The sequence below is a fragment of the Peromyscus eremicus genome, chromosome 22 (assembly GCF_949786415.1).
Source record: "Peromyscus eremicus chromosome 22, PerEre_H2_v1, whole genome shotgun sequence".
In the NCBI taxonomy this organism is placed as follows: domain Eukaryota; kingdom Metazoa; phylum Chordata; class Mammalia; order Rodentia; family Cricetidae; genus Peromyscus; species Peromyscus eremicus.
In genome coordinates, this window is record NC_081437.1 from 5,971,875 (window position 1) to 5,999,505 (window position 27,631).

Here is a 27,631-nt window from a genome sequence, read left to right on the forward strand (position 1 = left end):
GGTTAGCCACTGTGGTAGTTGGAATGAAATCGGCTCCCATAAGGTCATAGGGAGTGGCCCTATTAGGAGGCGTGGCTTTCTTGGAGTAGGTATGGCCTTGTTGAAGGAAGTATGTCACTGTAGAGGTAGGCTTTGAGGTCTCATATATACTTAAGCCACGCCCAGTATTTCAGACCACTTCCTGTTGCCTGAACAAAATGTGGACCTCTCAGTTACCTCTCCACCGCCATGTCCCACCATGATGATGAATGAACTGAACCTCTGAACTGTAAGCCCGCCACCACAATGAAATGTTTTCTTTTATACGAATTGCCGTGGTCACTGTGTCTCTTCACAGCAATAAAAACCCAAACTAAGACAGCCAGGACTATGTAATAAAACCCTGATACAAAATACGTGTGTGTGTGTGTGTGTGCGTGTGTGTGTGCATGCGTGTGTGTGTGTGTGTGTGTGTGTGTGTGTGTGTGTGAACATAAAGAAAACAAATCACCTCACATATTTATTTCTCCATGGTAAGAACATATTTAACTTTCTACTGTTTTAGCAGTTTTTATTTTATTTAGCAGTTTTAGCCGTTTATATTTTTATTAACTAGAGTCCCAGTGCTACACGAGAGAACAAGAGCTTACTCCTGTGTAACTACAACTCTGCACCCTCTGACTAATATTCCTGTCCCTTCTCCTGCTACAGTACCTGGGAACCACCACTTTTTTTCTTCCGCAAGTTCAACAAAGTAACATTTCTTATTCCCTAAATTTTACTATTGGTGAAGTTAAGTTCAGTAAACATTTGCTGTTTCTTTAAAAACCCAAAAATCTAGTATTTTAACTGCATTCTGAATCCTCTCACCCTCAGCATGCCCCATCACTGACATTCTCAGGAAGTCGGAACTGCCACTATATTAATCATGAAGCTGCTTCTCAACTATCCTCCTGCACTTCTAGTTTCTCAAATGATTTTTGTTTTGTTTTTTATATATACTTAAAAGCCTACACCTATTCGCGTGGTTCAGGGTCAGCTAACTGAAATGGGGTCACAGGCTACTTCGAGAACACACAACTTGTCTATTTGGATCCTGGGAGTCACTACTAAATTCCTCAGTGATAACCTCAGCCAATTTGTTCAGGGCCAGACATTAATTCTACTTAACACCCTGCATGCTGTACGTCAGCTACCTATCAATTAAGTTGAGACAATTGCGAACCTTATTTTATAGACGAGGAAAAGGACTCAGGCTAAGCATTCTGGCTAATATGCAAAAACAGAGTGAACACCCATGCAGGCAAACACAGAACCAAAACTCCAACCACTATATACCATGGTAACAGTATATAAACATCACCTATGGGTACCAACCCCCTCACCCTGGTTTCTAGTTTGTCTTTCCGGCTGACTCAGAGTCAAGAACCTTCAATACAGCTGATACAAGCCAAACTTGTATAGAGATAATAGGAAGTTTTCCTAAAAACATCTCAAACAAGAGTGCTAAAATACTAAGTGAACTCTGCTTACTCAAGGCCAGAACCTATGTGGCGTCAACCTTCTGAGTGCTGCAACTCCAGGCCCACTGCTCCTCTAAAGCCTGGTTTCTGAGGTGCTGGGGAAGGAGCCCAGAGCTTCGGGCAAGCGAGGCAAGCACTCCATCAGGTAAGCCACATCCCCACGTGTTTGTAGCCTCAACTTTCATATCAGCAATCCTCTCTCATTCTTAAAACCATAACAAGATAAAAATCAACTTACAATTTAATTTACAAAGAAAATTCTGAAAGAAAAATTGTAAACTGGCCCATACATTTCTCCTTACTATTTAAACTTCAAGTCTAAGCTTTGATTAATCTTTAAACCTTGTGGTAAATTACAGCATTTGAACCACACTATCACATGAACAGGCATTGTAAAGACACCTGAAAGTGACTCTCTTAAGAAGCCTATCATGTTCTGGGGTTGTCTACTGCCTCCTCCTCACCCCATATCTCTGTCTTAATATTTAATGACTTGTCACCAAACTTAGGGGGTACAAGCTGTGACTTCCTACATCTGAGAACACACTCGCTTTGTTTCACTCTGGCTCTCCCGGAAAACCTCTCCTGCAGCGCAGTCCTCATCGGCCTTCACCTGAGTGGAGGTCGTCAGCAGATAAGGAACTCCCCGGGCTGCGCTGAGCCTCTTTGCTACAGGTGCATTAATGTGACAGGCACTCAAAAATCACAATCTCTTGACTAAATATTCTCAGAAACTAATTTAGATGGGGCAAATATGGTTTTCTTTTAAAGTACATTTATAAAAATTCCTTTATTAGGTCCTTTTTGGTTCTTAAACATGATGTCTGGTATTCACATTCTATTGTGGCCTGTGTGTCCCTCCAACCTGTTACAGTGCTGGCATATTACCACGTGGACATGATCTTGGAGTGGAGTATAAACAGCAGCCAGGTGCTCTAGCACTCCAGGAAGTACAGCAAGCAGAGCTGAGAACGCAGGGGGGACACTGCAGGGCAGCATTTTCTTAGCAAGCCTGGCAGCCGTCGCCGTGTTCTCAAGGAGAAATGCAGGCAGAGCTGTTGTAAACTCTCATTTTAGAGCAGTCCCAACCACTCCTAGCCAAGCACTAAGTCTGCCACAGCAGATAAATAAGTGTCAACAGCAAAAATGTGAGACAATATCAGACTTCATTAGCAACCAAGGAAATGAAAACAAAATCTGATGTTAAATATTATGTGGCACAGTCCATGGTATGTAGCAAACAAAGATATTAGTAATTAAAAAAAACATTTATTTCTGTCCAAAAATATACAAAATTATATTATATACAATTATAACCCCTCTACAACCTCCTCCACCCCCACAAATATCCAAAGAATCATTAAAGGTTGGAAAACTGCTAACTTGCATATCGTGCAATAGAGAAATTGCCAAGTTACCTATTCAGTCTAGTATTCAGTAGCCACTAAAATTGACTGTATAAAACAATAACTGAAATAAAAAAAAAGAACTTGTAAAAACTGGAGGGAAGGATATTTTAAAAGCTGTTTATACTACAGACTTGGTAATGGCCTTTGTTAGTCTTTCTGGATTTTCTTTAATGTATTTATTTATTTTTATAGTTTAAACAAGCTCAAAGTTCTTGAGGAAAATGCTATGCTAGATTAGTTTTAGTTTTAGTAGTTATACATCTTTTTCACATGAGCGTGCACGCACGCACACAACACAAACAAACACACACACACACACACACACACACACACGGGTCAATTTATGGACTTAAACAAAAGCCACCTCTTACACGATTAGACTAGCCTATTCTAGTTCATCAATTAATAGATGATTTTTCTGTTTAGAAATTATAAAAGACCCTACTAAGCAGGCCTCTCCCCATCTCCCGACGTCAGCATGACCACAGGACTTCTCAGAAGAACGCCGCAATAGCCGTCCCCGGCTTCCTCATGCGCAACGCTCACTTCCTTATTGTTTGTTTCATCCCCTGCATTCTGGGCTCTGCCGATCACATCACTTAACAGAATCCTTCTGATCTCTGGGATTCAAGCAATTTCAAACAATTTAAATCTCAGGACTCTCAGCATTTTGTTATTAATGTCTTAACAGCTCTGCCCGGTGCCAACATTCTCAGACAGAAAAGAATTTTTTAACAAGAGGCTGGAGAGACAGCTCAGTGGTTAAGAGCACTTGCTGCTTTTACAGATCAGGTTCAGTTCCTAGAACCCACATGGTGGCTCACAACCACCTGTAGCTTTAGCTGCAGGTTTGCGCGCGCGCGCGCGCGCGCGAGACACACACACACACACACACACACACACACACACACACACACACCATGATGGCAAATGTTTATACATACAAGTCTTAAAAAAAAAAAAAAAAGACAACCTAGGACATTTAGAAAAAAAGGTTGAGTTTTTACTTATTAACACCATTTCAGTAACTTAAGATAATGCAACAAATACAATATAAAATGAAAACAGCTATATAAAGATGTAGTTATATTCATTCATATTCAACTCAGAATTTACTGTCCTCTTTCAGAATTTGTATCAAGTAAAAAAAATCCATCTATTATCAAGATAATTATGGCTGGGTATGGTGGCACACACTTTGTCTTTAATCCCAGCAGTTGGGAGGCAGAGGCAGGAGGATCTCTGTGAGTTCGAGCCAGCTGCTTCCTCTTTGAGGATCATGACGTAGCTCTCAACTACTTCTCCAGTACCCTGCCTGCATGCAGCCAGGCTCCCTACCATGATGATAAAAAACCTCTGAAACTGTAAGCAAGCCCCCAATTAAATGATTTCTCTTATAAGAGTTGCCTTGGTCATGGTGTCTCTTTACAGCAATAGAACACTGACTAAGAAAGGGACCAAAAGATGTCCCAACTTTTCCTACAGATTTACATCACATTCTGTAAGGTTCTCCATTACCAATAGTTCCCATTCCAAAACACCCAATTCTGGGATTAGACAGATTTAAAATCCCAATGCAGTGCTGGAGAGAGAGCACAGTTGTTAAGAGAATTTACAGCTCTTGCAGGAGACTGGGTTTGGATCACTATACCCACATGGCATCTCACAACCACTTGTAACTCCAGTTCCAGGGGATCCAGTGTCCTCTTGTGATCTTCTCGGGCTCCTGAATGCATGTGGCACAAAAGATACACTCAGGTACACACATCACATAGAATAAATAAAATAGATTTTTAAATCCCAAATGTACTGCACAAAAATGTACATCTGATCATAATACTACACAATGTCATGTACCCAGACAACTGAGGGATTAAACTGCCTCTTAGACAGATTTAGGTGACACAGCATGTGATCCATTGTCTCTGAACAACAACAAAAATGTGTGCAGCTGCATTTTCTGGTGAAGAGAAGGAGACACAGTTCTCATGGAGAAACTGCTTCTGAAATGAGGGTAAAAGAAATAAAACTGAGTGGGGAAAAAAAAAAACATACCTTTCAACAACGCTAAAAGCAGAAACCACTAAAACTGAAAAAGAAAAGTTTGTAGGGCTACTTCTTTCTAAGTCCACTTTCTCTCTCCCCAACTCATCCAGATACATTTTGTAACCTTGAGTTTATATTTCACATCTATGTAAGTAATTTGCACACAGTATGGTATTCTATACATTGTTTCAGCATATCTCCAAAACTATGTGATAGTTAGTTTTTGGGGGAAGTTAAAAAGATGCATTATTTGATAAGGTAAAAAATGAAACATCTCTAACAAATAAACAGCAAGCCAACCTATTATTTTCTGTATAAAAAACATGAACAATAAAAGATATTTTTTAAAGCAAGGAAGGGAGGGAGGGAGCCTGCCTGGACTTTGGAATCACTTCTTCTTGATGTCAGTGAGCACCTACCTACTTGAGCTTTTGTTATGGTAGTTGAAGTATCCTTGCTAAAACTGGGGACAGCAGCTTGGATACTTCAGGACCTAAGAATGTGCGATGACCGAGTATGAATATGGCAATGCTTTTCCCTTTGACCTTGAAGTCTACACAGTTGGTCATTCTTTTAAATGACATCTATCAAATTGCTAAATTATGCCGGTACACCATAGTGCCACATGCATTTCTCTTGTTTATGTCTTGGACATCTCTTTAACTAACTGGTAAGTTCTGTTGAAGAACTCAGCTCTCACACTAAAGCTCCTAGTTTAAAATTCAGGACTATTGGGGGGGGGAAAAATACATGTATTTGTCTATGGGCTGACTCATTCTTTAAATCCAAGGGCAAATTTTATCAGTGAAGTTTTATGTATTTAATGACTTCAAAGCTAGTTTCAAATCCATAAACAGAATAAGAAACTGTTAGGCATCAGTACGGTAATAAATATTCTTAAAATATAGGGGCTAGAGAGATGGCTTTACGGTTAAGAGCACTTGCTGTTCTTCCAGAGGACTCACATGATTGCAGCTCATAACCACCTGTAACTCCAGTTACAGGCATCTGATGCCCTCTTCTGACTACAGTAGGTACCAGGTACACATGTGATACACAGACATACATATAGGCAAAACACCCATAAACATAAGGCAAAAATTTTAATTAAAATGTTCTAAAAATATAAACATTAGGAGCCATAAATATTACTAAGATCTATTTAAATGAGAGGGGGAACCCATAACATTTTGTTACAAGAAATCCCTGATTGATCCATAAATAATGACTTCAAAATACAATACCACAGAGGCCCAATACGGTGGTATATGTCTTTAATCCCTTTAAATCCAGTACTCAGTAGGGAGAGGTGGGTAGATCTCTGTGAGTTCCAGGCCAGTCAGGCTACATAGTGAGACCCTGTCATAAAAAACCAACGGTATCACAGGGCCAGAGAGATAGCTCAGCAGTTACACTGCTCCTCCAGATGACTGAGACTGGTTCCCAGAACCCACACTGGGCAGCTTCAGGGGATTCTATACCCTTTTCTGCTTTGTGCACAACCTCCTTCCCCCACATATACACATCCTTTAAAAAAGAACAAACAAAAATTTAGAATAAATACCACAAATATCTCAATTGCAAAGTGCCCCCACCTAACCAACGAAAGAAAGTGAATGTTTCTTTTTTTTTTTTTTTAAGTTGAAAACACAATTTGAAAATACTCTAAGTGTTTATTACCTAGCCCTAGACCACCAAAATTGTAGTACATTCAGATGGACACTCCAATATACAGGAACTGTGATAGTATGTCCCTAGATTATGTTTCCTTGCATTTCTGTGCTTCAAACTGTTCACAGCACACCTAACTCTAGCCAACTGTTAGTTATCCTTAACATTTCAACCCAGAAACTTTAAGAATGTTCCAACACCCAGATTTGGGAGAGACCCTTCTACTCTCCCACGATTAAATAAAATTCCCACACCTAAAGTGGTTTAATATACATCTTTCCAACAGTTTTGCTATTATGTTAGTTTGGTAGCTGAGAAATGGTATGATTCAATTTTTCTAGAATAATCTACATAATAACAGAAACTGAAATTCAGGTGGTGCAGGCTACCTTTTAACATAGCACTTAGGAGACGGAAGCAGAAGAGTTTAGGGTAGGTCTACACAACAAAGCAAGATGTTCTCTTTAAACATACACACTCAAATTCAAATATTAACTGGCTTTCCTGTAGAGAAATGGACATGTGTGCATGTATTACAAGAGACTAAAAGAAGATTTATTGATGCTCATTAATAGTAGGTATCGTTTTAAAATCTTTACTAAAACTACCTCACGAGCTCTGTAACAACCCTACCGATAGTGACTACTATTTTATATGTGGAAGCAACTCACTGAAGTGCGCTGCAGAACCCACGCTCACTTCTGCCTGGGCACCATCCTGCCTTCACGGCTCTGTCAGTGCAGAAGCCTGGGAAAGTACATGCTGCCATCAATATACCCAACCCAGATCTATAGCCTTAGGACAGATACTGTCCTCTCTCTTCCTGAAGTCAATTCAAACTACACTAATCCTGATCAAGTGTTTACTGGTCACTTCTCTGTAAGCTTTCAAAGGTCCAGCCTATAGTTGGACCTTGTGGCACATACCTGTAATCCAGCACTCAAGAGGCAGGATGATTAGTGGGTCAAGGTCAGTCTGAGCAACATGAGACACAGTGCTGGGGAGATGGCTCAACTGGTGAAGAGTGATTACTGTGCAAGCATGATGACCTGAGATCAAATCCCTAGCTCTCCTGTAAAAAAAAGACTGGTATGGCCACATATGCCTGTAACCTCACACCGGTGTGGACAGGAGAATCAATAGGGTTTTCTGGCTACCAGCCTAGTCCCAGGATGATTCAAAATAATAAGGCAGAGTGTGAAAGGAGGAGATACCCAACACCCACCTTTGGCCTCTGGAATGCAGAGACCAGCACACACATGTGCACATACATCAGAGAAGCCTAACAATGACAACTCCGCCTTATAAATCGTATCTAAACTTCTGTTAAAGACTTTCGGGGGCTGGAGAGATGGCTCAGTGGTTAAGAGCTCTGACTGCTCTTCCAGAGGTCCTGAGTTCAATACCCAGCAACCACATGGTGACTAACAACCACCTGTAATGAGATTTGGTGCCCTCTTCTGGCCTGCAAGAACACATGCAGACAGAACACTGTATACTTAATAAATAAAAATAAATCTTAAAAAAGAAAAAAGTTCTTTAGCCGGGCGGTGGTGGCACACGCCTTTAATCCCAGCACTCGGGAGGCAGAGCCAGGAGGATCTCTGTGAGTTCGAGGCCAGCCTGGGCTACCAAGTGAGTTCCAGGAAAGGCACAAAGCTACACAGAGAAACCCTGTCTCGAAAAACCAAAACCAAAAACAACAACAAAGACTTTCAATCTCTCCTACTATATTCCTCTACTCTTTATTAGTGTAAGTAGTTCAAAAGAAACAACAGACATTGGATTATCTTATAAACACTAAAGTTCAATACCCATGAGGTACTTAATTCAGAAAAAGTCAGACCAATTGCTAACCAGGGAAGAAAATTGAAAACAATAGACTCACATCCTTAAGTAGAATTCCTCAAGTATAACCTGCCTATAACTTGCTGTCAAACTAGATGAGAAGCACAAAGGGAAAAGCATACCCAAATTATGTCACCTTACATTTGATTTCAACTAAACAAAGGAGACATACTAATCTAACTGTGAAACAAAAGTCAAGGCTGGAACACAGTCTTTCCATTTACTGAGCAATTTGCCGTCCAAGTACAGAACATCATGTCTGGCACTGTTTCCCGTTCTGCTTTGTGGTGGTACTTGCCAAACTTTTCTTTTCCTTTAAGAGTTATTCTGGTCAAGGTTTCTTGTAGAGGCAAGTGCTCCATCACACAACTGCACTGCAATACTAAGTAACACTTGGAAAACTGTATCAGGAAGGAGGGAGGGAGGACAGGCAGGCAGACAGGCAGACCATTGGAACATATTATTTTCAAATAAAACCGGGCTCTCACAAGATGGCTCAGGGGGGTTAATGCACTTTTCCACCAAGCCAGATCATTTGAGTTAGTAGATTCCTTTACCTCTGGAGGAAAGTCAATCCCTACTCCCTGTATTCCCTCTGTAACCATGAATCTAAGCTGACAATGTCTAGAAGAATCTACGCTCCCCTTTTTCAGCTGTGGCACTGGGGATGAGTACAGAAGACTGATTTATGCTACAACTGTTTACATACAGCTGATTCCTAATATATAGCAAGCATCTGACATATGAGGTCATCTGTACACAATTTAGCCTCTTTGTTCTTCTGAACATAAAAAGAACTCTCCACTGGGCTAAAAGGACAACTCAGTGGTTAAGAGCACATGCTGCTCTGAGGAGAGGTTCCCAGCACCCATGCCAAGTAAGTCACAAGTCCTGGAGACTCCAGCTCCAGATCTGCCCCCTCTTCTGGCCTCTGCAGGTACCCACAGACATGTGCACACACAAACATACATATAAAAGAATTTTTGTTGTTGTTTTTTCGAGGCAGGGTTTCTTTGCGTAGACCTGACTATCCTGGAACTCATTTTGTATACCCGGCTGTTCTCAACCTCTCACCACCCGCCTCTGCCTCTGAGTTCTAGGATTAAAGATGTGTATCACCACTGCCCGGAAAGATTTTTTTCTTTAAATTAGAATTCTCAAGCCTAGCAGTGGTGGTTCACACCTTTAATCCCAGCATTCAGGAAGCAGAGGTAGGAGAGTCTCTAAGTTCAAAGCTAGACTGGTCTACACAGAGAGTTCCAAGACAGCCCCTGCCACACCAAAAAACTCTGTCTTGAAAAAATCAAATTAACAAAAAATTCTCCATTAGCTTTCTGAACATTTAAGTCAGATTTTCAAACTATATTTATCCTTAAAGATTTATCTCATTTTAAATTATGTGTCTGTGTATGAGTTATGTGCATGTGTACTGGTATCCATGGAGGCCAGAAGCATCAGATCCCTGCATGCTGGAGTTACAGGCAGTTGTGGGCCACCTGGAAATCAAACTTTAGTCCTTTGCAAGAGCCGTAACTGCTCTTAATCACCAAGGCATCTCTGAGCTCCTAGTTATTTTAAGATAGGGTCTCAATAGCTGCTCTGGCTAGCTTCCAACTGTTGGACTTAAGTGATCTTCCTGCCTCAGCATCTCAAATATCTAGGAGTATGAGCAAGCATGTCTCAAACCATCTCTAAATAAATAAAATCCAGCAAGTTCCCCAAACACTAATCCATCAATATTGAACTACTTAAATCTCATTATTTCTCTATAAGTTTAGAATGTGTCTAGCTCTGTGCCATGAGTTAGCTACTAACTACTACTAAGAACTCGGGTGCCAGGTGGTGGTGGCGCACCTCTTTAATCCCAACACTTGGGAGGCTGAGGCAGGTGTATCTCTGCTTAGTTCAATGCCAGCCTGGTCTACAGAGTGAGTTCCAGGACAGATTCCAAAGCTGCACAGAGAAACCCTGTCTCAAAAAACAAACAACTAGAGCAGTCAAGGAACTATCTGAATCAAGAATAATCTTAGGATTGCCTCTCCAAAGAACCTTTACTAGATTCTCAAATGCCATCTTAACTACGAAGAAACAGAAAAAAAATTAATTTGAGGCTTTTTGCTATATAAATTACTGTCAGAAAAATTAAATGGTAGTAATTTTAGGGAAGAAGGACTCACCAAAATTTTAAGACAAAATGATGTGATCATTCCAGGAGTTAAAATCTGCTCTAGTGCAGCAAATTTCTGATTCTTCACAATCATCACATAAAGGCACTAAGGTTGGAGCGTGGCTCAGGGTTAGAATACTTGCCCACCATGTGCAAGGCCCCAGTTTCAGCCCCAGCACCACCAACAGAAAGCAACTGGAGAGCAGATCCCAAACTCATTAACCCGCAGAACACAACAAACCCAAGAAACAAAGGGCTGACATCCTGGCCACAGCCTTGTTTCCTGTCCATGTCTAAATGAGAGAGAAACAACGGAGTGACTGGTGGAGCTGGGACGCCCCAGGGAACGACTGGTCGACTGGTCAATGGAGACTAACAGGCTCCAATGGCAGAAGTGCCCCCCCCCCCAAGGTCTGTAGAGCTGGGTTGTCGTAGTCTATCTGAACTCTTAGAGCTGGGACCCTGGAGCTCTCTTCCAGGACAGAGCCCACACTTAGTATACAGTATCGGGAATGGAAATAAAAGGAGCAAAGGGCCGAGCAAAGAAACAGTCCACATGGGAATAAACTACACATGGTGGCACATACCTATAACCCCAGCACGAAGCCTGAGGCAGGAAAATTGTGAGTTCAAGGTCATCCTGAGCTACAAAGCCAGACACTGTATTTAACGCCCCCCCAAAAAAAAAGCTGGATTATCAGCACGTGGGAGGCAGAGGCAGACTCTGTGAGTATGAGTCCTGGTCTATACAGGGAGTTTCAGGGAAGCCAGGGCTACACAGTGAGACCCTGCCTCCAAATAAAATGTTTAAAGTGCCTGGAAATCTTAGAAGCCTGTCCACATAAAACTTTAATGATAGATAAATGCAGCAGAAGAGAACTCCATGAATTCTGACCTATCAGAGTCACTGCCTGAAAATTTAGAGAGTTCATATTTTTAAAATTGGCTAAAATATGAATATAACCCTATTTATAAAGTTACAATTAAAAATAAGTAAAATTACACCCTTTTAGATAATAAAGCATGCTTGAGAAAACTGCTCAGCAAGCTGGCTTACTTCAGCACCCCCTTAAGTCCAGCACTAGGAAGGGGAGTAGAAGGTCGGCTTAAGTTCTGGGCCAGGGAGGGCAAGAATGAAACCCTGACTCAAAAAACAAAGGCCTGGAGAGGGGGCTTCACTGAATTCAATTCCCACTACCCTCTGTAACTCTAGTCCCAGGGGATCCAATGCCCTCTTCTGGCTTCCTCAGGCAATACACAGAAATAAATGAAAGATTTCAAAGCGAGTTTAAAAATAAAAAGCCATACAAGCCGTAAAAGAAAAATAGCAGAAGCAGAAAGGAATCAAGAGACATTGGAATAGCTTGAACATGAAGTGACAGAGTTCAAGAATACTAAATAAAAGGAAGAAGAGAATCCCAATCACATAGCTCATGTCAGCAAATTACAGGAAAAGAAGTGAACGTATTATATATCCAACCTTAGGAGACACATAAGATGAAAAAGTTGATAATCAAGGTGGGGTGAGAAATGAGGAAGATAAAAGGGGAATATCAGAAGACACCCCCAAACAAACAGGCCTAACTGCTGGCTAGGGATACATACCTGCATAGCTAAATCCAAGTCTGATTTTTTTTTTTTTTTTTAAAAGCCAGACATGTAATCCAGAAACTAGGGAGGCCAAAGCAGGAGGGTCCAATTCTAAACCAGACTATGTAACATGGCAAGGTGCTATCTCAAGCAAAACCCCAAAGCTAGTGTGTGCTAGAGATGGGACCTAGGGCCTCCTCGCCCACTAGTGAACTACACCCCAGCCACTTGATAAAGGAAGGACTCTGTAATTACAAGTCTGGAAGGGCTTCTTCCTGCTGGCACCTTCTAGTCCCTGCTTGGGAGGAGGTTGTGTGGGTGCTGGATTTACAGTAACTCATTAAGTTATGTATTTGCTCTAGATGGTTTTCTGCAACTACATTTCACTTTACAACACAAATAACGAAACATTTTTGGAATAATCTCTAACACAGTTTAATAAAATGAGAAGGCAAACCAAGAGACTGACTGTCGCATAACATTTCACTATAATATTTGGCAGTGTAATAAGTCTATAGAACCTACCTGTTGTTCCTCAAATATAACACATTTTAAAAGTATCTGACCTTTATTTGTGTAGGCCAAAGTGCAAAATTTAAAAATATGTAAAACCTATCTTTTTAGTTAAGAGACATTCTAGAACTGCCAAGAACATTTATTTTTCAGACATAAACAGGAGAGTCTCAAAAACCAATATAGTAATTCAACAAGTATTTATCCAGTGAATATCACAACGAAGTATTTCAATTTAGTGGAAGGGCCACACAGCTCACTGTAACAGAACATGTTTAATAAGTGCTTTGAGAAAGCCTCAGAAGGAAACGTCAGCTCACCTGCTCTATTGCACTGGCATTCTAACAGGCTCCTCTCTGATTCCTCCAATCCATCCTCCCCAGTACCGGGAGAAACCATCTTCAAAAGACCCAAAGCCCACTTTGAAAACACTTCACAAAGTACAGCACGAAGAAGGTAACTGAAATGACTCCCATGGGCTGGTGTGTAAGACACAGTGATGGGGCCTGCCTGTCTAAACCAGGGCAGCAGCTTCCTGTCAGTTATTACACTGAAACCAACACTATCACACAGATGCTGGATACAACTCTCTACACTGACTCTAGCATGTATTTAAGAAATACTAAAAATGTGGAGATAGGGGACACCATGAATACCAGTAATACCAACACCTGAAAAACAGAAGTTTAAGGTCAGCCCTTCCCTGCATAACTAGTTCAAGGCCAGCCTGGGCTACAGAGCACCCTGCCTTAAAAAAAAAAAAAATACAGAATTGGGGAGGGAGAACTGTGGATACGCAGACAGACATTAGGCTATAAATCACTGTTGGCAGGATACAATGTATTCATTTTTATGCTCCAGCAAAAACCGTAATATTAGTGAGCAAACATTTAAAAAAATAATTATAGCAAAATGTCATGCCAGGCAACTGAACAGTGAGATTTGCAATCAAGCAAACCCACCAGCCACCAACTCACCTACATAGCCCTGACAGATCGCTGAGCCTCCCCTGAATCCCAGGGAGCAGCACCCATTACTTAACTCACAGGAACAAGAAAAGTAGCGGGATTCCTGCCAGTGTAGGCATGTAAATAACAGTTTCTCTATCAAGCATTCTTTACTGCTCCTGCTTGGAACAGAGCAATATGTAAGCATTTCATTCTGACAAATAACCCATTTTCTTAAAAGACTTCAGATTGTAACACAAAGAAAACATGGATTTTTACTATGATAGATTTGTGTTCAAATACCCAGCACTACATTTACACAATTTCTCCTTGTTTATTATATATGCAAAAATACAATACTATCTGCAGGGGTGTTGCTGAGAATTATATACTCATGGGCCTAGTAGCATAATACCATGCCAGGACACAGTACACAATTAATAAGCAGTAGAAATTATTGCTGTGATTATTAATAAATGTTCAATCAGCATAAAAGAAAGGCGCATTTAGACTGGAAAGAGATGGGTCAGCAGTTATGAGCTCATACTCTTCTAGATGACATGAGTTCAATTCCCATGTCAGGTGGCCCACAGCCACCTGTTAATCCAGATCCCACACTCTGATTTTAATGTGTGTGCATGTCAGGGGTGGGGGTATCACTGAAGTGAACTTTTAAGGATGAAACAAAGCCACAGTGCAGTAAAATCTTAAATTTAAAAGAAACTTCTTCCCATTTTTATTTGTATTTCTTCTTTTACGATAAACCACAAGGAGCTGGGCGGTGGTGGCGCACGCCTTTAATCCCAGCACTCAGGAGGCAGAGGCAGGTGGATCTACAGAGTGAGTCCTAGCACAGGCTCCAAAGTTACATAGAGAAACCCTGTCTCAAAAACAAAAACAAAAACAAAACGAACAAACAAAAAGATAAACCACAAGGGTATGTTTTTTATCACTTTCCTAAATTCCTTACCTCTAAGGTTATGTATAAAATTCAAAATAACTATATTAGCCACCCATGGTAACACACGCCTTTAATCCTAGTACTTAGGAGACAGAAGCAGACGGATCTCTGTGAGTTCCGGGGCAGCCAGAGCTACACAGTGAGACCCTGTCTCAAAAACAAAACAACAAAAATCTGGACAGCCAGGGCTACACAGAGAAACCTTATCTCAGGGATGGGGGTGGGATGGGTGGGTGATCTCTATTAGCACCATATCACTGCAAAATCTAATATTAAATCTACTCATTGAATCCATAACTTGAAGTATATTTATACAATTTAGAAAGAATTTCAAAGCTGGGTGTGATGCTACCTATTTATCTGTGATCCTAACATTCAGAAAACTGAAGCAGGAGAATTAAGTTTGAGACCAGGGCTAAACAGTAAATCTGAGGCCAGTTTGGATATACAGCTAGATCGTGTCTTAAAAAAAGAGGGCCAGCAAGATGGCTCACCAAGTGAAAGCACCTGCCACATCCTGGTAACCTGCATTTGATTCTTGAAAACCAACTCTCACAAGTCCTCCTCCGATCTCTATCTGCGCATGTGTCCCTGTTCTTTTCCCAATGTGGTTTCCTAGACACGTATTTTCACACATCGATTTAGGAGCACTTCTCAAACAAACCAAACAGGCTTCTGGGGGCCAAAAGAACCAAATGCATAGTATCAGGTAGTAACTTTCAGGAAGCCAAGAAGTGCTGGAGAGATGGTTCAGTGCTTAAAAGTGTCTGCTACTCTTGCAGAGGAGCAGGGTTCAATTCTCAGCAACTACATTGGGCAGCTCACGACTACTTGTAACTCCAGGTCCAGGTGATCTGACAACCTCTTCCGGTTTCCTCAGGCACTTGTACACATACACACTAAAAATTTTGAAAAGGCAAGAAAATTCTTAACTTCTTTAACACCTGAAAACTCTAATCTGGCATGGTAGCACACACCTGTAATCCCAGCACTCAGCATATAGAGGAAGGAGGATCAGGAGCTCCAGGCCAGCCTTAGCTACACAAAAGGATCTCTAGGTGTTGCAGGCCAGCCTGATCTACATAGCAAGTTCCAAGGCCAGCTAGAGCTATGTAGTGAGACCTTGTCTCAAAACCACCACAAAAGATGCAAGAGGTCACTCCAATTTCAAAGGCAGCCAGGACTGCATAGTGAGAGCCTTTTCAAAACACACATACATACACACACACACACACACACACACACACACACACACACACGCAGAGCTTTGAAGACAGGTGACAACAGTTAAACTCTGCTGGTAACTTATCAGCAGTGTTTACTTGGGAAGAATGAAAACCTGTGTTGATAACAAAAGGACAGCTATTTTTATGGCACACATACTAAACTATAGAACAGTAGCTTACCAAGAGCCACTTTAAGAGCTTTATTTAGACTTTTAGGGCTTTGGTAACTTTTTATTTATAAATGCTAATGAAATCGGAACACATAGTAAGGCAGTAAATCCTACTTTATGATTAAATCAGGCATACACCTGGGGTATAACAATGTCTTTCTTGAACCTAATTCAGTAGATGCTCAAAAACATCAGTGCAGGTTTAAATTTTTTTTTTAATGTAAAAGAAAATTAGGTTGAAGGAAATAAAAAAAAAATTGATCAGAATTGGGTCAAGGCCTGTGAGCATGGGCTGTACTGAATACTTTGCTTCCAAAGCAGATCTGGTATGGAGAGGTGGATAAGATACATATATTATAAAATCGGCAAGCAAAGATCATAATCAATGATGAAGGTTATCTGTTCTACGGTATGTCAGCATGTACCCTTAAGATACTCTAAAGGCACTTTACCTTTGATCTTCCTCCCTAAACCCACAAGCCAGAGCTCATGATGAGAAAGTAAGTCTCAACACTAGGTAAGTCTCAACTGAGGAACAGTCTATAAAATTTCTGATTAGGTCTTGAAGTTCTCATGTCATTAAAGTCCAGAAAACTGTAGGTATGGGATAAAAAGGTACGTTAGAGAAAAATTAGAGAAATCTGAATGGCATGTTTAATAGTAATATAGGAATCCTGTTTCCTTAATTGTGACAATGTACCACAAAAGGCCCTATCAGGGATACTGGGTAAGGTTTTTTGCACATACAAAACTATTCTAACACAAAGTCTGTTTAAATAAAAACTAAATGAGGATAAATGTTCTTTTGGTCTTTGTTTGGTGACAAGACAGTGACAGTATTCTACTGTAGTGGAACTAAAAGTATCCCTAAAGTAATACCATAGGCATGATACAAGTCTTGATACAGTATTCATTACAGACCTCCATGTCACCAAAGCAAAGCCCATTACATTCTAGTTTCCCAAGCAACATTCTTAGCCCTCAACACTCAACTACTACCTCTCATGACAATTCATACCACTAGCTGCCACCCCGTATTAATTACCCTGAACCTCTATGGGCCGTTCCTCCAGGTCACGTTCACTCTGACATCTCCTATTCCTCTACACTCAGCAGACTAATCCACCAGCTTTCTGTCATTAAACATCCTTCCCAACGTCACTGTTATTACTTTTTCCTTCAAACACGCTCTTTCAGTTCCTCCCATTTCCTCTGAGCGCTGCACACACTGCAGTCAAATGAGCCTTCCTCAGAAAAGGATTTCATCATCCTCCAACTCATTCTGGAGGAAATGAGACCATATTTAAATTCAGAAGTGGTTCCTTTTCCACCTTTACTTATAAAGACAGATCTATTCATCTTCACACCTCACACACTTCTTTATTCAGACCAGGTAGAGTATACATATTTAAAACAAGACCCTAATAAGTGGTCAAAGCATATAATCTAATTAGGGTTATAGAATCTAAAAGACAATAAACCATGTAGGAAGGAATTCCTTTTGTTCAGTACTATTCACTGCTCCTGTAATACAGGCTGGCACACTGTTAAGTACTCAGTATTTATTAATTTTAGAAAAGAGGCAGTAGAGAATGCTATAGCCTAAAGAATCATATGCTCTCACAGAAGGAAAACAAATTATAGTTAAAAGTAAAGGTAGGTCTAAAAGTCTATGAGGCCAAGTGCTGTGGGATATCTTTCTGGACGCCGTGAATATGTATTGCTCCCATTGGCTAATAAATAAAGCTGCACTGGCCTATGGCAGGGCAGGATGGAGCCAGGAGGGAAAATCCTAAAGAGACAGTGAGAGGAGAAAAGAGAGTTGAGAGAGACTCCAAACCGCCATCCAAGGAGCAACATGGAATGAGATGCAGGTAAAGTCACAGAACAAGTGGCGATACACAGACAATAGTTATGCGTTGAGTTAAGTAGTAAGAGCTAGTTAGCAAGAAGCCTGAGCCAATAGGCCATAGAATTGGTAATTAATATAAGCCTCTGTGTAATTCATTATTTTATAAGTGGCTGTGGACGGTGGGGCTGGGTGAGCCAGAGAAACACAGGACTAGAGGTCAAGTGGGACCAGACGGAGAAACAGCTACAGCCAAGGCTCACAGCAATCAACATTTCAGCCAGGCCTAACGCTGGAATGTCCAAGTGTAGTTCCAACTAATAAACATGTATCGTCAACAGAGATGCAAAGTAAATTGTATACCACGCTGGGGTGTACGTCATTAACAGTTTCTACAGAACAGTGGGAGAAGACTGGAGCCAAAGTGTGAAAGTTAAGAAAAAACTCACATTCATGGTTGGGTGACATCATCTACTCTGGAGGTAGCACTACGTTCCCTTTAGAAAGCGATAGCCTTCCTCCTCCAAGAAGCCTCTCCTACCTACCCAAGCCTTCTACAGTTCCCCTCTCCATTTATCGCTCACGCCACCTACTTTACACACAGTTTAACTCCTCTCAGTTGAAAAGTTTCCTCGCCCGTGTTTAACTTCTTCAACCCAAGAAAAAGATCAGATCTAGGTATCTTTTTCTTCTCCAAATCGGTAAAGCCCTGAGCTCTCATGGAAGACTGTATTTACATAAAACCCAGTTATTAAATTACACACACAATCTAAAAGCAGCAGCAGCAACAAAATGGACATTTAAAAAAATACCATTCTTGCCATACACGGTGGCACACGCCTTTACCCCAGTACTCTGAAGACAGAGGCAGGCAGAACTCTACGAGTTAGACACAGAGAAACCCTGACTCAAAAAACCAAAACAAACAAAAAACCCAGAAACTATTCTTGGGTTTAAAAAAAAAAAAAAAAAAAAAAAAGTATATGAATTTGGGTAGGTAGAGATGTGGGGTTGGATCTGGGGAGTTTCATTGTATGAAATTCCTAAAGAATAAAAATTTTATTTGAAAAATAACCATTCTTTTGAATTGCTGAAACAAACAGCAAGGAAACAAATACAAGCCAAGTGTGGTGGTGTGCACCTATAATGCCAGCTCTTGGGACACAAGCAGGTGCATCAGGAGTTTAAACACATACAAGCCAAGTGTGGTGGTGTGCACCTGTAATGCCAGCTCTTGGGACACAAGCAGATGCATCGGGAGTTTTAAACACATACAAGCCAAGTGTGGTGGTGTGCACCTGTAATGCCAGCTCTTGGGACACAAGCAGATGCATCGGGAGTTTAAACACATACAAGCCAAGTGTGGTGCTGTGCACCTGTAATACCAGCTCTTGGGACACAAGCAGGTGCATCGGGAGTTTTAAACACATACAAGCCAAGTGTGGTGGTGTGCACCTATAATGCCAGCTCTTGGGACACAAGCAGGTGCATCGGGAGTTTTAAACACATACAAGCCAAGTGTGGTGGTGTGCACCTGTAATACTGGCTCTTGGGACACAAGCAGGTGAATCGGAAGTTTAAAGTTGTCCTTATCTACACACCAAGCTTGGGGCTAGCCTGGGCTTATTATAAGATCCTGTCCCAAACAATCAAAACAAAACCACATGCAGCCATCCATGGTGGTGCATTCAAGATGCAGACGCAGATGGATCTCTGGAGTGGCAGGCCAGCCTGATCTACATAGCAAGTTCAGGCCAGCCAGAGCTACATACTGAGACCTTGTCTCAAAACCACAAAAGATGCAGAGGCAGGAGGGTCACTCCAATTTCAAAGGCAGCCAGGACCATATAGTGAGAGTCTTTTCAAAACACACACACACACACACACACACACACACACACACACACACACACACGTGGGGGGGGGGCAGCGGCGGCAGCACTTCCAGTTTGAGTAATACTTTTAAGTTTCATTTTGCTTTTAGACCTCATCGCAAACGGCGTGTAAGTTCCATCTTCCAGCATGTTTTCGGTCTTCCGGCTTCACATAGCCACCTCTTCAGTTCATTTATTTTCTTTCTCGACTAAGCACTGCTCTCAGTACTCAGCACACACTCATTTCTCAATTCCATTTTTTCTACATTGGCCAGCCCTCCAGCACCTCTTCAATACCTTCACAATCATCACAGAATAATAAAAAATCCAGTATATGGACTTGGAATGATTTCTCTCCCCAATTCTTTACAAATCTAAGGTGTTTCCTTCCCATGGCTCAGTGATCAAGTAAAACTAAGTATAATAGAAACATATTACAGAAACAAATCAAATTGCCAAAGCAATAAAAAAAAATGACACATTGGTATCTAGGAATGTACAGACATCCTAAAAATTTACTCTCCAAAGTTTATTTTTTTAACTTTATTTCCCTTTCACCTTTATGTATTCTAAAAAGTAATTTCCCACTTAAGATGAATTCTTTTCATATTAACTAATACCCCAAATCTGACTGTATACAAATCAGACTAGTAGTTATCCCTAAAGAGGCATTTTCATCGCTAATCTATGTAAAAAGAAAAAAAAAATGAGTTTCTTCATAAACTCCAAACACCAGAATGTGATCATTTTACATTTATTAGAATCTCTCGTTAATGGTTTTGAAATTCAAACGACTTGAGAGTCAGGCAAGTCTATAAAGTGATACCTAACACTGCTGAAATTTTAAGATGAATCATCAAAGCTGCAAAGGACGGCAGAAATGTTAATATGCACACCTTACCAGAAGTGCAAAGCAAAGCCACCAGACGATTAAGGTGAAAACACTTAGACACGATCGGTTCGGCGCTTTCCACTACCCCCGTATCAGAGCGCACCAAGAGAAGTCTGGAGCAGAACCCAAGACTAAACCATTACAAAGCCCCTGCTACCGGAGAAGCCTCAAGCCCTCTGGCCGCCAGAGCACTCTATTGCACTCAGCCGGCCACGTGGCTGTCACAATCAGAAGACAGGAGAAAGAGCACCAACTAACCTGGAAATAATTAACCGCGCACATCGGAGTTGCGAGTAGGAAAAAAAAAAAGTCTTATCATTTCTCTGCACTTAGGACTCCCTCCACCCCACCCCGCAGCACCCATAAGGTGAAAAGGAAGGTTTTAAAGCAGAAACGAAGTGCAAGAAGACCTCGAGAGCGAGGCTTCCCAACGAAATAGCACCCCAAGTCGCGTGAGGTGCGGTGGGGACAGAGGCTTTTTTTTTTTTTTTGCAAGAGGGTAGCCGGGGGCGGAGTTTGGAGTGGAGACGGAGCACCTCGCACATGGACTACCTCCCCCTACTCCCGCCGGGTGCTCCAGGGGTGCCAGGCCGCCGGCCAGCTCCCAAGCTCAAGGCCGTCGACCACCGCGGACCTCTCCCGGCGGAGCCGAGGACCCAAGGGCACAAGGAACCTCGTCGGCCCCGGAGGAGATGGCGAACAGGAAGTGTCCATATTGCAACGCTTGAAACAGTCCCAAGTCCCAACCCACCCGGCCGGCTAACCCTCGGGGGGCGCCAGCCCGGCGAGCGCGAGCCGGGGTCGGCCACCCCACATCCGGGCCCCGCGCCCCAAGTCCACGCGGGGCGCGCGCGCGGCTCCTCCTGGGCACCACTTCGCCGGGCCCAGCCATTCCCGCCCGGGCCGGACGGGGACTCCACGCCGCGCGCCGTCCCGCTCGGATCGGAGAGCCCGGAGCGGGGCGGCGACGTGGCGCGGGGCTCCCCGGTTTGCTCCGAGCAACTCCCCGGCCGCGGGTTTCAGCCGAGCCGAGCGCGCGCCGGCCGTCCTCTGGGGCTTGCCCACTGGGGCTTGGGCCGCGCGACGCCCCCTCCGGACGGTCATTACCTCGGGGAGAAACTCCTAACTCCCCGCGGGGCCGTGCTCGCCGCAGTTCCACACCCCCGAGGGGTGTGGGGTGGTGGTGGCGGCGGCGGCGGTGGTGGGGAACCCACGCTCCGCCCGAGCCCGCGCGCCGGGGACACCCCCGCGCCGGGCGCCAATTCTTCTCCACGGGACAAAAATGTCCCGGCGCGTCACGGGACAGCCGCCTCCGCGCCCCACGCCCTTGCGCCGCCGGCCGCACGCGCTGCCTTCCGCCCGCGCCGCTCGGGCCCCGGGACTCACCGTCAGCTCAGCCGCCGCGAACCGGAGGCGAGGGCCGGGCCGGGCCGGGCCAGACACAATATGGCAGAGCACCGCAGCTGCTCCCGCGGCTCCCAGCAGCCGCCTCCGGGACACCCAGCCGCGAGCAGGCAGCGGCAGCTGCGGTGGCGGCCGCCGCAGCACCACATCCCCCTCCCGCTCCCGCTCGCTGGCTCGCTCGCTTCCTCCCCCTCCTCCCCGCCCCGCTGCCATGGCAACGCGGCGCCAAGGCGCTTGGCCCCGCCCCTCCTTCCGTCCCGCCTCCCGCGGCCCGCCCGGGCCTCCCCGCCCGCCTGCTACCAGGGCGGCGGCCGCCCCCTCCGGGCTGCCCTGGAGGCGGGTGGGGGAAGGTGGCGTCCGGAAGGGCGGGGCGGGCTCGGGAGGCCGGGTGGGGACGCCCAGGGCCCGAGCCCAGCGGAGCGGGCGGGAAAATGCAAAGCCCTCGCCTGTCCCCCCCGGAAGGACCTATGGGAGGGCGGCGGAGGCGCGGCGCGGCTGCTGAGTGGATGAGCCGGCGCGGGACGAGCGAGGGTGTCCTCCCGCCACGCGTGTGCCCGGGCTGCCGCGACGGCCAGCCCAGCCCTGGGTTCCTTCCAGTCCCCTAAGGCTCTCCACCATCGGCCAGGCTTTGAAAGTGGTGGAGAGACCGTCCAGCTTTCTTGGAGATCGCGCTACCCCTCCGCTGGCTGAAACGCCGCCGTGGAAACTCTTTGTAGTGCCGGCTTTGGTTTTAGGGGAAAACGTGGACTTTGGAATCAGACACAGATTTTTTTTTACTAAAGTAACACTTATAATGGGACTGTCTCGCAGATTAAAAAAAAAAAGTAACAAAAAGCAAAACAAAAAAAAATGTACAGAGTCCTCGCTGATGGCTTTGGATAGTCATGAGGACTTTACGCGTATTGTACGTGTATTGCTTTTCCGGGTACAGTGCTGCTGGATAAAACGGGAGTGCCCAGTTAAATCTGAATTTCGGACAAAGGTTGAATAATTTTTTTATATTAAGGACATTCCCTTTGGGGTACACTTACTGCGTGTTTCGTGGTTTTTGGTGAATCTGCCAACTCTGTACTTTTAAGGACTTCCACTTACAGAAAAGGACACTAAAGCCTAGAAAAGTAGCCTATCAAACCGCCCATGATGGCGCAGTTTTATATCCCAGTACTGGGTAGGGAGGATTGCCATGGTTTCGAGGTCAGCTTGGGCTTCATATGTAGCTTCTACCTCAAAGAGCAAGCTAAATACAGTGCCTGACTTCCGTAATCCCAGAATTTGGAAGGTGGACATAGGAGAGTCAAGTGTTTAAGGTCATCTACTTACAGAACTAAGTTTTTTGTAAAAAGAAAACAAAATTCCATTGAATGTATGCCTTCATAAGAAAAAGCAAAACTATGACTTCAGTTTACTGTTGTTATTATGAACCTGGAAATTAAATCTTTCAGTTTCTATATCCACTTCTTCAAAAACTACACTACTGATACCCATTTACACAGATATTAAGTGGATAAAGAGAAAAGGTGTCAGAAATGGAGACATTGCCTGCTCAGTAGAATTTCATTTGATTCCTGATGAATGAATGTTGACTAGATATTCAGTATGTCTCAGGATTTGCATATAAAGTGACCTGAATATGAAGCATGCTACCTAGCTGTGGGGATGTCAGAGCTATAGAATTATAGGCATCCTGATATAGAAGAACGAAAACCAGAGTATTTGGTCCCCTCATCCACAGATGAAAACACCAGATGATTAGAGTCATCTACCAGTTCCTTTCCCCCACTCCCTTACAATGTCCGGGAGAGCCCCATCTTTTTTCAGAGTAAGAAGCCGCAAGGCGAAAGTAAGCTGTGCTTCAGCTGGAGCATCAGTTCACTGCAAATCTCCTTTCCCAGCCATCACTGTTGCCCCCTCCTGTGGACAAACTGAAGGAAGTTCCTGGAAGAAGATGTAGAAGAGAGAAAGCACAGGGAGGAAGGAAGGGAAGGTTGAAAAAGGCTGGCTTTTAAAAAGCCACAACTCCAGCTGGGCAGCTGTGGCACGTCTTTAATCCCAGCACTTGGGAGGCAGAGGCAAGCGGATCTCTGTGAGTTCGAGGCCAGCTTGGGCTACAAAGTGAGTTCTAGGACAGCTAGGGTTACGCAGAGAAACCCTGTCTCAACAAACAAAAACAAAACCAAAAAGCCCCAACTTTAGTGCCTCAGTTGTGTTTATCTGCTCCTGACAGATATAGACTAATATGGTATTTGATATAGAGAATGAATTTTAGTTTCTTTTCTCATTTTCATTTATTTATTTTTTCTATTATCAGCTTGATACAGTACAAATTCTTATCCTAATAGTGAAATGTTTCATTGAGGCTTCCCCAGTGACTGAGTAAAACTGAAACTTATAAGCCACAGTCATCCTAGGATCGGCCCTGCTATGTAGCCTCCCTGGTTCTGTGGGTGAATTTGAGTTTTCTTTTTCATTCATTGTTACATCTATTTTAAACTCAAGTAGTTAAGCACTCTTCCTGTATCATAAAATTTGAAAGCTGGAAGATAGTTCAGAGTTAAACCACCTCAGGAGCCAGCCTACCATAAAATAAGTAACCCCCCTCCCAAAAGTATACACCTTGTCTGAGGTCAAGTAATGAATCTTCTGCATCTTCACCCATAAAACCCTCTCCGCTGGTCCTCTGCAATGACTGGTCCCACCCTGGGAAGGCTGGCACGTCTATACAACCCCAGCCTGGAAAGCTCAAGGCTGTTACAATCTGTTACATTCAGCTCAAAGTCCGGGGAGTGTTGTATACAGAGAGGCTTATTTAGAGGACTTTGAACATCCACCAAGGAAAAGCTTTGATTAAAGATAATGATGATCCAGAGGGAGTAGCTTTTCCCTTGAGTTTACCAGAACAAGCAGTCTGGAAGAACAGAACCTTAACTCTTTACAAAAAGGAGCCCTGGGCGTCAAGATTTCTTGCGGAGCTTTCTTCTTTTTCCAGAATGCGGCTGCTTCTTTTTTTTTCTGTGCATTTTTTTAAAACATAATTTCTGTTGTAGAATATTATTTTAAGGTATGTTACATTTGATCATGCTGTGGAACATTTGTTTAATGATGCAAAGATGTGTTGCATTCTTCTATGTTGCATTTGTTTAACTCTGTGAAGCTGTGTTACTGTGTCTGTCTAAAACATCTGATGGTCTAATAAAGAGCTGAACAGCCAATAGCAAGGCGGGAGAAAGGATACGCAAGGCTAGCAGGCAGAGAGAAGATATAGAAGGAGAAATCTGGAAGGATAGAAGTGGCCAGAGAAGGAGGAGGCCTCCAGGGGCCAGGCACCCAGCTATACAGCCAGCCATGGAGTAAGAGTGAAAGATCTATAAAAGTAAGAAGAGGAAAACGCACAGAGGCAAAAGGTAGATGGGATAAATTAAGTTAAGAAAACCTGGCAAGAAACAAGCCAAGCTAAGGCTGGGCATTTATAATTATGCATAAGCCTCTGTGTGTAACTTATTTGGGAGCTGGGTGGCAGGCCCCCCAAAGAGCCAAAAAAACAAAGAGCAAAAACAACTGAGTACAAATTTCTTTATTAATTCTTTGGGAATTTCACGTCATGCACCCTAATTCCACTCACCTCCTGGCCCCCCCCATATCATCCCTACCCTCCTGCAACACCTCCCCCAAAAGAAAATTTTAAAAATTCAAAACAAAACAAAACAAACAAAAACAAGAACAAACTAAAACCAAACCAAAAAACCTCTTCACTTCTCCTCCTTTCCTGCATCTCTAACACTTCTTCATCCTGGTGGCATTGGGAGTGGTGTGTCATGTAGTATACCCTTTTGTCCAATCAGTTTTTCTAGCAAATGTTCATTGCAATGAGTCACTGGTCTGGTTCAAGGCCTCTGGTTTCTGTTACACCATAATCACTGGATCCTCACTGGAATTCCTCTGGGATATCCCACAGCTGCCTGAGTAATGGAGATCCTGTGGGTATCATTCCACAGGACCAGTCCCTTCATGAGCTCCAGCAGGTCCTAGATGGTGTAGATGTTAGGGTGGGCCAACCCATGGAGCTGTGGACCTGGGTGGTATTTGAGCTGGTAAATCTGGGCCACTGGCGCTACCCACCTCAGATGAGGGAGTGTGTAGTGGAATATTTAATTATGTGAAGATGTGTTACATTTGTTTTTGCAATGGAATATTACTTTAACTGTGTAAAGGTGCATTACATTTGTTTCTGCCGCCTTTGTTTAATTATGAAAAGATGTGTTACTGTTTCACATTGCCTGCCTAAGGCACCTGATTGGTCTAATAAAAAGCTGAATGGCCAATAGCTAGGCAGAAGAGAGATAAGCAGGGATGGCAGGAGGAGAGAAAAATAGGAGAAATCTAGGCTTGAGGAAAACCAGAGGAAGAAGAGGGGAGAGAAGGAGGGAGAAAGAGAGGGAGACCCCTGGGGCCAGCCAGGCAGCCACCAGCCAGCAGACACAGAGTAGGACATACAGGAAGAAAGGTAAAAAGCCCCCTGCTAGCCAGCTTTTCTTAACTTAAATTATCCCCATCTATCTTTTGCCTCTGGTCTTTTACCTTTATTTCTGTGTATCTTTTCTTTCCTTCTTATTCTATGTCTGGCTGTGTAGCTGGTTGGCGGCTACTAGTGTCCTCCTCTCCTTGTTCTTACCCCTCCTTGATCCCAGATTTCTCCTTCTATTTATTCTCTGCCTGGCAGCCCCACCTACCCTTTCTCCTGCCTAGCTATTGGCCATTCATCTTATTAGACCAATCAGGTGTTTTAGACAGGCACAGTAACACAGCTTCACAGAATTAAACAAGTCCAACATAAAAGAATGCTGCCAGGGCACCATGAGCTAAGCCACGTGGTGGGTTCCTGAAGTCTGTCATGCTGGCCACAGTACAGAAAAGTGTGTCCTGGCAGCTGCCAGCCACCAACCACCATGCGCTACCACCATGCGCTAAGCTGAGCAGTTCCGGTAGCTAACATAATTGTTTAAGATTTGCCTCATCCAATCAAAAAACAATACTAATGCTTAGTAAAAACAGATCCAGGTAGGAAAAAAAAAAAAAACAACCTCTGAATGGGTTACAGTGTGTTTAAAAATATATATAGGCTCAGGAGAGAGAATAGAAAGTATATACAGTCATAGATTAAAAAATATAATTTTAAAATAATAATCCTTAAAGAGGGAGTAAAGTAATTTTTAAAAAGCCACATAAAGATGTAAAATACACAGAGAGTCTGAATACCATGTGTTATTGTATTGTCTTTGAATTTTTTGGCCTCTGAGGAAGGAACAATAGCTGCTAAGACACATTTGATTGTAAATGCTGCTGGGCTAAACCAACCTATATATTTTTAAAATGTCTTAACTTCAAAATGGATGTCAAAAGATATGTTACATTGGGAAAGAGGTTCTGCTTTTATTTCCACAGAAAATAAAAGACTGTGGATTCATTCAAAGTTAAATATGATCAGGTTTGATCAAGGAAGACCTCCTGAAAATTCTGGCTACAAACATAAAGAAAGAAACCTAAAAACCTATAAGACTTGTGATG

At 43.1% G+C, this 27,631-nt stretch overlaps 1 protein-coding gene across 2 annotated transcripts in view; it reads right to left on the bottom strand.

Moving 5' to 3' along the window:
* The window catches only part of Foxn2 (forkhead box N2), a 51,125-nt gene extending 28,887 nt beyond the window's left edge, over positions 1–22,238 (bottom strand). The window contains exon 1 of one of the 2 annotated variants that reach the window (XM_059248395.1): positions 22,052–22,238. The gene's annotated coding sequence lies outside the window, so the exon portion shown is untranslated. Of the gene's footprint in view, positions 1–21,772; positions 21,936–22,051 lie in introns of those variants that run through there. The other variant, XM_059248396.1, reaches the window with a different exon arrangement.
* Between the last annotated feature and the right edge of the window lie 5,393 nt (positions 22,239–27,631).